At 48.3% G+C, this 16,103-nt stretch overlaps 2 long non-coding RNA genes across 2 annotated transcripts; both read right to left on the bottom strand.

The window, feature by feature from the left end:
• Positions 1-1,118: 1,118 nt before the first annotated feature.
• On the bottom strand, positions 1,119-3,522 carry LOC146894316 (uncharacterized). Its single transcript, XR_015002051.2, has 2 exons — positions 2,259-3,522; positions 1,119-1,300 (listed from the first exon to the last, which is right to left on the bottom strand). It is a non-coding gene; the product is annotated as an uncharacterized LOC146894316 (long non-coding RNA).
• Positions 3,523-6,193: 2,671 nt separating this feature from the next.
• LOC146894317 (uncharacterized) lies at positions 6,194-9,682 on the bottom strand. The gene is made up of 2 exons (XR_015002052.2): positions 9,407-9,682; positions 6,194-6,715 (listed from the first exon to the last, which is right to left on the bottom strand). It is a non-coding gene; the product is annotated as an uncharacterized LOC146894317 (long non-coding RNA).
• Positions 9,683-16,103: the final 6,421 nt, after the last annotated feature.

A 16,103-nucleotide genomic window follows, 5' to 3' on the forward strand; every position in this document is an offset into this window, starting at 1 on the left:
GTTAGTCAGACCCACATATTGCAATGACGTAACAGACATAGTTAACTTATGAAGAGAAAAAGTCTGAGATTAAACCTATGCATTGCTCTGGGTCACTGGTGGGCAAACTGGAAGGCAAGAGTGGAGAGTGTGTGTGGAACAAACAGCTCACCTCATGGCCAAAAAGGAAGAAGACGAGGAAGAAGAAGGGCCAAGGGCCCCACAGTCCCTCAGGAGAACACCCCCAGAGCCTACAGAACCCTCACTAAGCTCCACTTCGTTAGAGCTCCACTACTTCCCAATGGTGCCATCTGGGGATCGGGCTGTTAGCCCACAGACCTGTGGAATTAATTCATTTAACATGCAAATGGTGTAGCTATGGAGCAATCATAAAGAACGAACTACTCACATAGAAAACCTTAGTGACTCTCAAAAGGAATACAGCAGAAAGGAGAAGCCAGACACAAAAGAGGACATATGGCTCCATTTAGAGTTATTCTGGGAAAATGTGAAATTATGGGTACAGAAATCAGTTGACCATGGAGACTTGAGTAGGAAGAGAGGAGCAACTGTCAAGGAACCTGTCAGAGTGACAGAAGCACCCATATCTTGATTGTGATGGTGGTTACCTCTGCGTGGACCACACTCACTGAACTGAGCACTTGAAAATGGTGAGTTTTACTGTATGTAAATTATATGTCTGTAAGCCAGATGTTATCAAAACAGGCACTAGTGCATTCAATAAAGTATATGTTTAGGATATAAAAAGTCTGCGAATTTATACCCAAAATAATTTCAGGGATTATTGGCAAGATTATTGTGACTATTTCAAGTCACTTTTCTATTTACAAAATTTAAAAACTTAAAAAGGGTAATGGAAAAGTGATTCTGACATTTACATGGGAGTGCAAAGGAACCAGAAGGTGCCAGAAAACTTTTGAAGAAGAATAAGGCTGGAAGACAAAGAAAATCTCAAGATGTATTATGAAACTATTGTGACAAAGTGTGTGGTGTTAGCATAAAAACAGACCCAAAGACCGGGGAGCAGGGCTGAGGGTCCAGCAGCCGAGCACATTGCTAAGGCAACTGACTTTCAACAAGGCACAGGCAGTTAAAGAAAGGAAACACACGCTTCAAAATTTATTTTAAATAATTTAGATTTATTTATTTCCTTTTCTGTGTAGAAGTGTTTTGCCCGCATGATGTTGCGCACCATGGATGTACCACACCTGGTGCCAGCAGAGACCTGAAGAGGACGCTGGATTCCCTGGGCCTGTCGCGAGCCACCATGTGGGGGTGCTGGGAACTGAACCTGGGTCCTCTGCAAGAACAGCAAGTGCTCTTAGCCACCGAGCCATCTTGTTGACCACATTCTTTTTTTCTATCTATCTATTTGTCTATCTATCTATCTATCTATCTATCTATCTATCTATCTATCTATCTATCTATCATCTACCTACCTACCTACCTATCTGTTTACTTATTTATTTTGAGACAAAGTTTCTCTGTGTAGCCCTGGCTGTCCTGGAACTCACTCTGTAGACTACACTGGTCTTAAACTCAGAGAGCTGCCTGTCTCTGCCTCCCAAGTGCTGGGATTAAAAGCATGCACCACTACTGCTTGTATTTTTATTATTTTGAATTGTGTGGGCTGTGTGAATGTGGGTTTGTTCACATGAGTGCAGTGCCTGTAGAGGCCAGAAGGGGGCGCCAAATCTCCTGAAGTAGAGTTATAGACTGTTGGGAACGCTCTAATTTGGTGCTGGGAACTGAACTTGAGTCATTGGCAAAAGCAATATTTACTCTTAACTGCTGAGCCATCTCTCCAACCCCAGAAGTCTTTTTCAATAAACAGTACTAGAACAACCACATTCCCATAAACACAAAAAGAACTGTTCCATGGACCAAATGTCAGGAGGACACAGCATGGACTCGTGAGCTAAGAGCAAATACAAAACTATGAAATATCCAAAAGAAAATTTCTGTTGCTGTGGGGTTGGCAAAAATTAAATACGCCACCAAGAGCAAGCACAGTGCATAAAAAAATGAACTGATAGACTGGGCTTTAGGAAAATTAAAATGTTTTGTTCTTAACAGACACCGTTCAAAGAATGAAAAGAACCACACACTGGAAGAAGGTGTTTTCAAATTATATCTATGGTAACAGAACTCTATACAGAATATATTAAACACTAAAATTTGCTAAGAAGAAAACTAGTGAAGAATGGACAAAAGCTTTGAGATATCACTGTTACAAAGCAGCTAAATTAAAAACTTACCATCCCAAGTGCTGATGAAGGCCTGGAGGAACTGCACAGGAACACAGTGCATGAGAGTTCCAACCTCGGGCCACTTCGGAGAACATTTGGCACATTCTTTAAAAGTTAAATCTACACACACTATGTGACCCGGCCCTTCTATTCCTAGGTGTTTACTCAGGGAAGTAAGAAGTATGTGTTTGCACAAGCCTGTTCACAAACACTCATGGCAGCCTTATCTGCAGAACCCTAAAACTGGAAACAGGTCAGACATCCAACGGCAGGGGAGGGAATAATAGGTCTTTTATGTATATATGGGAACGTCACTCAGAGTGCAAAAGGCATTAACTATTAACAAGTGCTTCCACATGGGTGCTTTTCAGAACAGCCACGTTAAGAGAGAGAAGTCTGACAAAAGTATATATCATATGACTCTACTTATATGAAGTTATTTAAAAGTGTGAACTAAAGAAGACCAGTCATCTCCTGAAGGAACCTTCAAGAAGAAAAATACAGAACATGAAAAATGGATCAAATTCCTGATTGTAGTGATTTTTTTCTTTTTATTATTGTATTTTTTGTGGGTGTTTTGGTTGCATACGTACATCTGTGCACCAAGTTTCTGCACAGAAGCCTGAAGAGGGTATTGGACCACCCCAGAACTAGAATTACAGTTGTTAACTTCTATGTTAGCTGGGAATCAAGCCTGGATCCACTGGAAGAGTAGCCAGTGCTCTTAACCACAGAGAAATCTCTCCAGCCCTGTAGTGATAGTTTTAAGAGTGTATAAATATTTCAAAACTGATAAGATTCTATGTCTTAGGAATGCATCATCCAGAAGCTGGAGACATGCATGGCTCAATGGTTAAGAGCATTTGCTGCTCTTCTAGAGGCTCCGAGTTCGATTCTCAGCATGCTTGTCCTGCCACTCACGACCAAATTGATGATCACCAAGATGGAGGTGATCTTATGCTCTCTCTGGCTTCTGCATGTGTGATGGTTTGAAAGAAAATGGCCGGCCCCCAAAGGGAGTGGCACTATTAGAAGGTGTGGCCTTGTTGGAGTAGGTGTGGTCTTGTTGGAGGAAGTGTGTCACTGTGGAGGAAGGCTTTGAGGTCTCATATATGTTTAAGCCACGCCCAGTGAGGCAGACCACTTCCTGTTGCCTTCCAGTCAAGATATAGGACTCCCAGTTACTACTCCAGCACCATGTCTGCCTGCAGGCTACCATGTTGTACCAAGATGATAATGGACTAAACCTCTGAACTGTAAGCAAGCCACCACAATTAAATGTTTTCCTTTATAAGAGTTGCCATGGTCATGGTGTCTCTTCACAGCAATAGAAACCCTAACTAAGACAGCATGGCACATGTGTGTGTGTATACGTAATCACACATACACAATCCTTAAAAAGTGTTACTTTTGAAGTGATCATTTTCAACAGGACTATGAGAATAAGGACATTGTAATTATATATTCATATTTTTAGTTTCTTTGTAACCTTATTTGATTGTTCAGGAACTACTTAGAAAATTTGTGTTCAGATTGGTGCATCCTAATGGCTACCTACATAAGTTTGATTTTGTGCTTGGCTCTTGAAGAGTTTGTGTAACAGACGCAAAGTCAGGAACGTAGTCCTCTGTCATGATGCTGTTTCTATAGGAAAATCAGAAATTCCAGCCATCTTCCCTCCACCCTAGACCTTCTTATACAGTGTTTCCAGACTTAACACACACACACACACACACACACACAGAGACAGACAGACAGACAGACAGACAGAGACAGAGAGAGCAGCTACTTTCCAGTTCAACCCTCAGTAGTTCCCACCAAATGACATCCATGATCCCTCACACTTGGCCCCATCTTCCTCGCAGGCCCCACCTCCCACAGTGGACCACTTCTCAGGTGCTTCTATCACTTTGAGTGTTTGTTCAGGCTGTCCACGGTCAAGTGTGCTCTTCCCCTTCTCATTCATGCACCTGCAAAAGTCCCCCACCCTTCAAGACTCATTTCAAATCCCATCACCTCCTGGAAGGCCCTCCAAATGGCTCCGATTGGCACCACCACTCTTCCCTGTGCTCCTGCAGCACCTGGCTCCCTCCGCTACTGAGATTATTAACCGTCGCACAATACTTATGGCGCGTCTGTATTCGTCAGGTGGAAGACTCGGCTGCTGCACCACGCGCTTTCAGTGAGGCTGCTTTCTTTCTTCCACCAGCATCCTAGCTGCTGTGCTTGCTCAGCCTCATACCCTTGTTGGCTTCCAAGTCCCTTCCTCTGACTCTGCTCCAACCTCCTTTGGGGTTTGCACTCCTGAGCATGGTCCAGCCTGGCTCTCCAACATGTCTACCTTCTCGCCATCAAGATGCGACAGAGAGAAGGGAGAGTGAATCCAATGTATGATCTAGAACTTGGTGGGGGAAAGGCTCTCTACGTAGTCTATTCGCCATAACTTAGCAGTAGCTGACTACAGCTGAAAAGGTGTCTGGGAAATGCAGCTTTACTCGGATAGACGTGTGCTTTAGGCAAATTAACAATCTGTCACAATCGCCCCTTCTGTTCTCAATATCTATCTTCTCATGCACAAATGCTACCTGCCAAGGGAAACCACTTCAAGAATCAAACGATCCTGTGTCCAGCCCCACAGTCACGTCTGGTTCTAGCCACCTGTGGCCTGGAGACCAGCACACTAATTGCAAGGGATCTGTCCCCACCCACCCTCCTCCAGCACACAATGAGGGAACAGTGTGCGGTGGAACCACAGGCCACAATTGAAACCAACCCTTACTCAGGAAACAAAGCAACGGGAGCTCAGCGGACAACCCAGTCGGTAGTAATTAGCCAAACCAAGCTGGTTGGAAGCTACAAGGACTCCTTGTCCTTCTGTCTTCTGGAAGTAACTCCCCTGTCCACTGTCCTCCTCAGCCTGTGGCTCTACCCTCCAGGAGGATCTTCCTGGGTCATCACCCTTTGTCACTAAATCTACAGCAGACTCTGAAAAGCAAGCCTACCGAGGTTTCTGGATATTATTTCTAGCCAGTTCCATGTTCAGATAACTCCAGCCAGAGATCTTGTCTCCACGGAGTTTGTGGGCCTGACAACTCTGGCTGTACTTTTCCCTCTGTGCTCTGCCCAGGCCTCTCCCAGGTCCCTCTCTGGGTTTAATGGCCACTATCTCCAGGCCATCTGAGACAATAGGCCTGGGTGAAAAGGGAACACCCTTAATCTGATCTTGGCTACTATTCCATTGTGTGGTGGAGAATTCCTAACCGGGAAAGCCTGAGAAAGGCCCAGGGCCATGGTTCCTACCCAGTCTGGCTGTGTGGAGTCAGCCTAGAACACTGCCTTCCGTCCAGGATCTGGAAGTGTGCGGCTTCCACGGTCTCCAAGGCTCCAATGTACCAGACTCGGTGTGCCGTTGGGATTAACACAGTTTAGCTATCTGGCCATCAGCAGGTGAGCTTTCTTGGCAGAGCTACATTTACTTCCTTCTTGGCTTGAGAACTAGTCAGTTCAAACCTGAGCTCATTTTTTTTTTAATAAAAAAAGGAATTTGTTGCAATCAGCAAGAAGTAATGAGGATTACTCACCAATTCCCAAATTCTTCTAGAGTTACAGGCCCAAAGAGCAAGTGAGTTTCCTGCCCATTCCCTGTCACCAATGACAGTTCCACTAAGTCTTTCTGTCAAACAGAGGTCATTACCTTCCAGCCTGCAACATCTGGGCCTGTTCTGTCTGACTAGGACACCAAATGTCACGCACGTGAGAGAGACCGTTACAGGCACAGTGGTCCTCAGTAGCCACAGGGGATTGGTTCCCTGTCCCTTGTAGATATCAACATTGGAAGATGCTCTAGTCCCTTCCAAAAAGTGGCATAGTGCTTGCATACTCCCGCCACACCCTCCGAAACGTTTTTAAACTCTCTCCTGATTACTATAATGGCTAACACAATGTAAATGCTAGGTAGATATGTGCTTTATCGATTGTTTGAGGCAACAACACTGAGAAAACTCTGAGAGTGCTCAGTACAGATACTTTTTTTTCCTTGACTATTTTCAATCCATGTTGGGTCGACCCGCCCATGTGGAGCTCGTGGCTCCAGAGTGCTGACTGCCTTCTAAATTCGTTATGCAATAGACTTTGGCAGCTGTAACTGGAGAGCGCGCAGAGAAGCGATTTGACCAAGATGGAGGTTTGTTCCTCCGGTGTGAGAACCTGGGAACAGAAATGTTGACCATCAGGCCCTGGGTTGCTTGGCTTGCACCTCCACAGGCCTGTGATGTTATTCTCATCTTCATGGTCAGGCATGGTTTGGTCCCCAGTTCTCGTTCCAGCGGGCAGGAGAATGGTCAGGGAGTGTCCAGTCCAGAAGTTACATACGTCATCCATATTCACATCTGCTTCGTTCTGGATGGGCCCCTCGAATCTGTGTGTTGGAAATGTACTACTTGTGTTCTAGTATTAAGAGGTGTGACCTGTAGGAAGTGCAAGGACACACGGGAAGAGTGTCAGTGAGAGGGCTCGTGTGCTGGGATCATGTGAGGCAGTGGTGAGGTGGCAGGATTTTAAGAGCAATGCCTTGTAGGACGTGATCAGGTCCTGGGGGCTCCACTCTCACGAAGGCATTGGATTCACTGAGGGTGGCTTAGTTCCTACCTTGTTACAAAAGAGCATGCGTGACCTCTCCTCTCCTGCTTCCCATCTAACCACACATCACCTGCCCCTTCCGCATGCACCTGTGTCATGTGATGCTGCCCGCCATGCGGTCTCACCAGATACTGTGCTCTCGAGTCCTTCAAACTGGGAGTTAAGCAAACTTTTTTTCTTTATAAACACATAGCCTCAGGTATTTTGGTTTTAGCAACATACAATGAACTATGAGAATAGGGCTAATGACCTTATAAGAGAGGTTCAAGTACCCTACCCCCCTTTTCCTTTGCCCACTTCTGCCCTATGGAAACATAGCAGTGAGCCTCTGTGTTGGCAGCAGAGAACAGCCTTCAGCAGGCACATGAACTTGTATATGTCTAGAACTCTGTAGAATACTTTCTGTCAGTTATAAATTGTCCAGTCTGTGGACTGATAGAATGAATATCTATTAAAGGGGCTAAATTAGGTTGATTGGCACAGTCTGGGTGGATCAATAATGGCTGTCTTCACATGGGAAAGTCAGGAAACCTGGGCACTGCTCAGCCCATGAGGCTGAATGCCTCGAGCAGTTTGTCACTGGACGCCTGTGTAGCAGGCTTTCTTGGACCGCCAGCCCTCAAATCATGACACGGAGACTTATTATTAGTTATGAATGCTTGGCCTTAGTTTAGACTTGTCTCGCTAGCTCTCAGAACTTACTTTAACCTGTTTCTCTTCATCTACGTTTTGCCTTGAGGTTTTTGACCTTTCTTTCATTCTCTGAGTCCTACTTTCCGGCTTCCTCCAGGACTGACTGACGAGCAGCTGCCTGGCTAGTTTGTCCCTGACGTTTCCTTCTCTTTCTCCTTCATTCTCTCCAGCCCTGCCTATTCCTCCTCTGCCTAGCTATTGGCCATTTGGCTTTTTATTAGACCAATCAGGTGCCTTAGGCAGGCAAAGTGAAACAAATGCAACACATCTTTACATAATTAATGTAATATTCCATAACGGGCTTGAGGGATGCTCTCTGGAGACGCACCGGTCCTCAGCACACTTTGGAAGGCTGAAGGAGCTGAATTCCGATGTCAGTGAAGACTGTTGGCAACAGGGCAGATGAACTCAGCAAGGTGCAAGTCAGAGAGGCGAACTTAGGACATGGGAACGCAGCACAAAGGCCTGCTGGCCCAAAGTGCAGCTTTTTCCCATTGGACCTTCTTTTATCTGGCTACCACTACGAGGGGTCACTCAGATTTGACGTGGGTCCTGTCACCCCACAGCTGTGCCCCATGGCTTATCATTCAGTTGCTTCCAAACCCAGTCGAGTTGAGACCCAAGATGAACCATCAACATCACACCTGCACTCCAGGGTTTTGCCACAGTCTCTCAAACAGACCAGGACAAGCTTCCTTCCGTTTCAGCCCCGTCACATGACTGAGCCTCATCGCAGAGAAGACCATGAAAAGTAATCTTTACTCTTGGTCACCCTGGGCCAAGCAGAAAACTTGCTGGCTCCAGCACAATACGGAAATGGGGGGGGGGATAAATGATTCAAGGAGGTAGACATTGGTTATCCCCCACGGCTGTCTCCTCTCTGGATAACTCTTTAAGGAGCAAGGGCCTTAGCATGCCCTCTTTATCATCCATAGGCAGCTATGAGCACATGTGATCACCTCTCATCTTCCCAAACTATAACCCATGCCCAATGAACATTTATAGCCTTTGAAAGGCGGTTTTCTTTAGGTAGCTATACTGTCTTGAACCTTCACAAGTTAAAGACGCTAGGTGTTTGGTTCATTTTCCATGCCCAGAACCCCAGAGGGGTTTTGAGGAAGATGCTATGTTTCATTGTTGCTGGTTTTTAAGTTACATTTCTCTTACTTATGTCCTGTGTGCTTCGGTGTGTGGAGTGGTGGGGAGGGGTATGGCCCAGCTTACCTGAGAGGTCAGAGGACAGCTTTCAGGGGTTGGTTTTTCTCCTTAAGTCTATGGGACCTAGGGACTGAACTCAGGTAGTCAGCTTTGACTGAAATTGCCTTTACCCACCAGCTCCTGGGCATTGCGTTTTCCTGGCTCAGGGTGCCTGTCTGAGGTCTCTGCATCTCCCGTGACCATCCCCCTGCCTCAGCCCTGTGCCTTTCTCCCCTCTCTGCCCTTCTCTAAGCTGATGCCAGGCTCCTGTTCTGTCCTTTTCAGCGCTCAGGAAAGCAAGGCTCTTGTTGAGCAGATGGTGACGCGGGTTCAGGCACAGTGGAGGGTTTTCATGACATCAGGAATAAGACAGCAAGTTCCAGGCCACGGCTCAAGGGGGTCCTCTAGCAGAGCAGCTCAGCTTTTATTAACTCACCTGTAGGTAGGGGCCTCGGGTGTCCTTCGTTTCCTAAACCCTAATGGCCCATTACTGTCTTCTCCTAAGCAGCAGGACTGTCCGTCCAGAGAACAGTCTCTTTCATGGGAGGCTATACTCAGTTTGCATTTTAAACAGTCATTTTATACCCTCTCCATTAAAAATCATTGTGATTATGTGTATGGGTACTTACATGTGAGTGCAGGTGTCTGTGGAGGCCAGAACAGCTGTCATATCCCCTGAAGCTGGAGTCGCAGGTGCTTGTGTGACTCCCAGTGTGGGTGCTGAGAGCTGAACTCAGATCCCCTGGAAGAGTGTCAAACCCTTGTAACCGCCGAGCTCATCCCTAGACATCCCCAGATCTCTTTTTTAAAAGATTTATTTGATGCTTTCTCCCCTCTTTAAGTGTAATATTTCATTTAGTCTTTGAAACTATCCTGGAAGAGAGGTAAGGCACCTGGCTCCTAGGGACATGAAGCCACCTATCCAAGGCTACACTGGGTAATAGGTAGGACCAGATCACATATTAAATTCCAATATCCTGACCCTCCAGAGGGGCAGCCCACATCATCCCAGGCCATCTAGAACTCCTCCATACTTTGACTCTTGTTTCTTCTGTGCCCTCCCTCTTCTAGCCAGACTCATCCCGTGACAGCCACATGAAGGACACACCTGTCTTGCCTGCCCGTTCCCTGGGCAATCTCTGTACTGGGGATGCTTTTCTTGGGCACAGTAGTCCTCCAAACACACCCTGTGGACTCAGTCTCAGATTCCCAAAGGGCTTGTCCGCACCCTCAAGCGAGAACAGATCAGCCCCACTGTACTGGGGGAAGCTGGTTTGAAGGGCACAGGTTAAATAGTTGCTTTCTTCTCATGGGTCCCCACCCATTGCAAAGTGGTCACTGATTAACCCTTCGGACCAGATAGCCCTTCATGGGGGAAGAAAGTATGTGCTTACCCTGGGTCATAAAACATCAATATTGACTTCTCAGGGTAAGGTCAAAGGGGACATGGGGGCTGGTGGGGGAGGTTTACCCTGCATTATTGATGCTCAGGGCCTGGCTAACCTGGCCTCCTTTCTTGCGGAGACTATAGGAACCAGGATTCAGATGCCTGAAGAAGTCAGACTCCTGCCTGCTCCCCTTCAAATGCAGTTTGTGAACTAGGGTTCAACTCTTGGCGGCCCTACCTTTCTGAACCCGCTCTATTCTGACCGCAGTGGTGCCAGAGCCCACAGTTCCTGGGTTTGGACATTGTCTTTCCTGTTTGGGGACTTGGACCACTGACGGACTTGAGCCTCACTTTTCTTGTTTGTCAAAGTGCCACAGAATAGCCCTTGGTGACTAAGCTGTTAGGATAACCAAAGGAGGCCATGTCCAGGCATGGGTGCTCCTGCAAAAGGTATCCCTCTCTACCTCTGCTCTTGCTGTGTGCATCTCTTTATGTCTTCTTCCTTGCTCCTGGCCAAGCTTCTTGGATGTGACACTGGGGTGAACAGTGCATATACATCTAGGCAGAGACCAGAGAAGGCTACAATATCTCTGGATCTCATCCTCCCTCTGGCACAGAGTGAGCCAGTCCCTCAGTCTCCCATCAGCTTGTGTCCTCCATCAGGGGCTAGAGAACGGGGTCTACATCTGTGCGGATGCTTCATTCAATGAAGTCACTACTAAGAGATCCTCATGTCACATCCAGGGCCTCTGTTCATCTGTGCCCCTTACTGTTCTGGGAAAAGGTGTTTCCTCTGAATTGTCCATTCCTCTGGAGGAAGAGGTGCCCAAGGGCAGAATATTCAGTCCCTACAGGTGGGGACTTTCACAAAAGTTGGATTTGGCAAGCATGGGTGGTAGTGTGATATCCCTGATTATTCTCAGTCAGTGCCCGTTCCTCTCCTGGGCTTTCCCTCCCATCCCAGCTCCAGGTGAGCCTCACCTGATGCTGTGGGAGGCCAAGGCCCCAGTCTTGAGTGCTTCTAGAGGGGCTGTATCCCTCGGTGCTGGTCAATGATTAATACTGAGCAAACCTAGGGCCAAGCTAGGCCTCCCAGCAGGGCTGGGACCAGACAAAGGCCCCCCTGTCTGGCTGAGCCACCATCTTAGTGAAGGGTTACTGATTGTTCTGTCAACCCCACTACCTAGCCAGGGTGGAGGGTGTTGACCTCTGGCTGGGCAATGTGGGTGGGGGATGGGTTAAGCTGTTAAGCTCCAGCTTTATGTTTGGAAGTTGGGCGGGGTGGAGGCTGGCAGGATGAGGGTCTGTCGGGCGACTCACCAAGTCAGGGTGTCTCTATACCTGCCTGCCACAGGGCTGATGAGGGACAGTCGTCTGCCTCTAAGAGCAGCCTCGGCCCCACCTTCCAATATCGTCTCCTTCCTCACAAAAGCTGCTGTGTTTTCTCCGTGCAGGTCCATAGTGTCCCCTGTCTCTCTCCAAACCCCAAACCTCCCCTGTGCCTTCTGCCTCTCCTTGCAATGTCCGCACTGCCCTGGAAATCCTTCCCCTCTTCCTTCCCCTTCTTCCTCCTTCAGGAACCCACCGTGGGCTTCCTAGCTTGTCATCCTGCTCCCCCTCCTTCCCGTAGGCCCTCTGACACATCTTACCTCTTTGTGCTCATCTCTTCCCGGGGTCCCCCTGCTCTGGGCACCCTCTGCTTCCATTCCCTGCTGCCCACCCGTCAGCCTACAGGTGCAGGACCTAGATCAGCTCTGCCTGGCAGGGATGGGGACTTCAGTTCCCAGGACATAAACAGTAGGGAAAGGATGGGTGCCAGGCGAGATGGAGAGGCCGCAGGACTCAGGTTGTCCTCTAGGACTAAACACTGGTGAGCAGGAGACAGCAGACAACCTCGACAGAGGACTGTGCAAAGAGATGTTGAAGTTTATGCTGTCACAGGCAAACATCCCTGCTCCCCTCCTAGACCCCTCCAGCTAAGCACAGGGAGTAATTTCTGAGGGCACGCGGGGGAGAGCTGTTGGGAGCTGAGGGTTGCTAGGAAGACCCTGTGGGGCGTGCCACTGCCAACTGCATTCCCACTGCCCTGGACCTAGAATTCCCTTAGCTTCCTACTGCCAGATTTGCCCTATGGACCCAAGAGCAAGGGGGAAGACACCCAAGGGAGAGGTGGGAAAGGCTGAGGGTGAGGCTAGCAGGTGGGCTGCAGTGAAGAGATAAAGTGAAGCTGGGTGAAGGGCCCAGGGGCCAGCTTCCCAGAGAGTCTGCTCTTCTCTTCCATGCCTAGGTTTTCTGGGCAGCTCCTGAATGTAATCCCAGCAGGAGGGCGCCACCTGCTGTGGGGGAGGAAGCAGCACCGCTTGCTTCTTGTAGGACTGGAAAACTTTAGGTGGAGGTTCCCCAGGGACCAGAGCCTCAGTGTGGGGCTGAGTATAGGGACTTCAGCTGCCTCTCAGATAGACCATAATGCCAAACCATCAGGTTCCTCCCCTTCTCCTTGCCTTCCATGCCCCCTCCCACTCAGGCTACCCTGAGAGACCCGGGTTCAGGCCTCTCGTCTTCAACTGAACCTTGCCTGGCTCTGCCCACAGCCCAGTGTCCTCAGCTTCATGTGGTCTTCTGCCTGCAGGTTCTGCCTCAGGGCTGGCTTTCAGACTCACAGGAGAAAGCTCAGACTGAACAACAGGGATTGGAGCCAAGGCTGCAAGGTCCGAGCGCTTTCTCTAAGCAGGCAAGGCTTAGCCTGGCACCTGAGTTGGTAGATCTTAGTCGAGCAGGGTGGACTCCACTGTGGAGTTGAGCGGGCACTGCTGGTATCTGTGCCTCCTCTTAAAAGCCTCTTGTTTTTCTCCCATGTTCCCCTCCAGGGCTCACTTTTACAGACCGTCTTCCCCGCTGCCCCATAATCGCACAAGGACGCTCTGTCTTATTGCTTTTTTCTAGACCAAACTGTCTTGCCTGGCTTACACATCTCTTCCGACTTGCCCAGCTTTATCTGCAACACTTTGGTTCACGGTGTAGAACTCTGTACCTGGTCAAGCTTTATCATCCCAACAGATGAGCTCCCATGTGCATGGATAGCTCAGGGCATCCCCCTCCACCCTCCTTAGGCCTCATAGCCAGACAGCGCTTCCATACTGGGAGTTTCCACCAATGAACTGAGCTTCCTGAGGAGGAGAACTGGCACCCACGCCAACAACCTAAAAATCTGGCAGGAACAAAGGAACGAACACATGAGTGAGCCAAAGGCCAGGATGAGGACCCAGAAATGGAGCACGCTGACCAAACAAAAGGAAAGACCAAGTCCCCGGCCCCGTGTTTCTTATACTCTCTTTCCTTCTCCAAACCCTGACCCTCATCCTACCAGATTGCTTGTAGATCCTTTAGGGGGCCTACCTGGCCACCATTCCAGGAGCTTCCTAACAGGCCTCCCAAGCTCAGAATGTCCTCATTTGACGCTATATAACTAACTCTATTAGTTACAGACAGAAGCTAACCCCATCTCTTGAACAGCCCCCCAAAGTTCCCCATCTTACTAGCATTTCCTTCTGTAGCAGGGAGCTGCTCACGACTGGTCAAGGCACAGAGGTTGTTTCACCTGGCCGTCTGAGTGTGCAACTGTCGGCCCTCAGAAAGCTCCTACTACATTTCAACCTGGTGTCGTCAGAGGGACATCTCACCACCAAGACCTTTCTGAGAGCGAGGAAAACATGGGGAGTGTGGCTTCTGAGGCAGGGATGCCATGGAAGGCCCCCAAAGAATCTACCTGTTCTTTCACGTGACGCTGTAAGAGGGAAACCATTCACGGTACCATGATGCACTTAAGCAGCCCTACAGAGAGGTCCCACTGTATGCTGATGACCAGAGAGGCCTCATTCAGGTCTCAGATACCCACAGCCCCTACTGACATCTTGATTATAGCCTCAGGGGACCCTAAGCAGGACCACCAGGCAAAGCTGTTTACAAATTCCTCAACTACCAGGAGTTTGAGAGAATGCCTGCTCATTATGATTTTCAGCTGTGCAACTTTTAGGGCACTTCATTATGCCACAATAGGTAATTAACGTAGACTTGGATGTTTTTACCACCGTAAACTCCTAGCCACAAAGCAAAGCCCTTGATGAGTCTCAAAGAACGGTTAGATTCTTGGAATCAAAAGTGCTAAGCTGCCAGATGAACCTGCACAGGCACGTGGGTGGCAAGGTTGAAAATCATGCTCTCCAAAGAAGACATGGAACACTAGTGCCTTTATTTTTTTTCTTGTATTAGTCTTATCTTTAAAAAATTATTTATCATTAGTGGTGTGTGCCTGTGTGTGCATATCCATGAGTGTACATATGTGTGATAACTTCCAATTTCATACTCAATTGCTCTTCACCTTGTTTTTTTTTTTGAGGCAGAGTCTCTCGCTTGGCTTAGGAGCCCCTGATTAAGATAGGTTGCCTCCTCAGCTCTGGGAGTACAAGTGTGTGCTGAGATGCCTGGCTAGATCTGTCTATCTATCTATCATCTATCTATCTATCTATATCTATCTATCTATCTATCTATCTATCTATCTATCTATCTATCTTATATATACATACATATATATGAGTTCTGGGATGGAACTCAGGTCCCATGCTACCATAACAAACACTGCTGAGTGAGCTGTCTCCCAGCCTTGCTATCTTCATCCTGGTCTGATGAGCTCATGCCTGCTGCTCACAGGCAATGAATGAATGAGTGAGTGAATGAATGAATGAAAGCATTTAGAGACAGAGATCTTTGACTTACCCATTGAAGAGAGCTCAATGTTTACAAATTGAACTCAGTGTCCTTAGAATAAAATGCTGAGTTCCCCAGGAATTTTCTCATCCCTCCCACTCACAGCCCAGAGACTGTACTATGGAAACCATTTATGGACCCCACATGGAAGTGTAGAGGATTCCACGGTGGCCATGGAATTGTCTCTACTTCCCCACGCACATCATTGGACAGAGCTGCTCCATCTCAGTCCCTGGCACTCCTGTGCCGGAGGGAGAAGTAATGCTGAAGTTTGTGATCTCTGCACACGCTGGGGCACAGATCCTGCCTCTGCGGAACTAGTCCCATCCAGACTCATCCTCCCCACCACACTAGGACAGATGCTATTCTGTGACACCACTTCCTAGACCCCGATGGCTGCCATTTCTAAATACTCTCCTCCCCAAGTGTACATGATGCTCCCCTGCATGCCATGCCTTTACCCTCCTCCCCAGTGTACATGATGCTCCCCCGCATGCCATGCCTTTATCCCCCTCCCCGAGTGTACAAGACAGTCCCCTGCGTGGCACTGCCTTTAGTCACTGCTCTGCTGGGCGAATTCGGCTAGACCACCTGGGACGCCAGTTCTGCCTGTTTACCCACAAACCCAGCTGGGACTTTCCCATCCCTTACATCCAAGTCTCCTTCTGCAGTGAGGGGTGGAACTGACTTTGAATTTCACTTTCTCTCTTTGGGTCCTCTCTGGGACCTGACATCACATCCTGCTTCCCTACCTCCTGGATGAGAACTGGGCTTTGATACCAGTCCTCCACTGCAGTGCATCTGACCCTGACTCTTCACCTGGAAGGCCTGGAAGGAGAACAAGACTCTCGGGGTCATGAAGAGGCATCTCTTTGTTTATAAATGACATCCCATGACACACGAGAGCACACAGCTCCCATTTGCTACGACGATCCATTGGTAAGCTGCTGCCAGACCTTTGGAGATACCATAGCCCTCAACCTGAAGTGGGGCTTTGGGTCATTGTGGAGCACACTTGTCTGTCATTTCTGGTATCATCCGAGGAAACACACACACACACTCACACTCACACACACACACACACACACACACACACACACACACACACCAGGATCTGCCTTTAAGATTCATTTTGGACCCCGTCTCTCCTTGGCCTTGGGACTAGGGTGGAGAGG

Source organism: Myodes glareolus, chromosome 6 (genome assembly GCF_982192425.1).
Source record: "Myodes glareolus chromosome 6, mMyoGla1.1, whole genome shotgun sequence".
In the NCBI taxonomy this organism is placed as follows: domain Eukaryota; kingdom Metazoa; phylum Chordata; class Mammalia; order Rodentia; family Cricetidae; genus Myodes; species Myodes glareolus.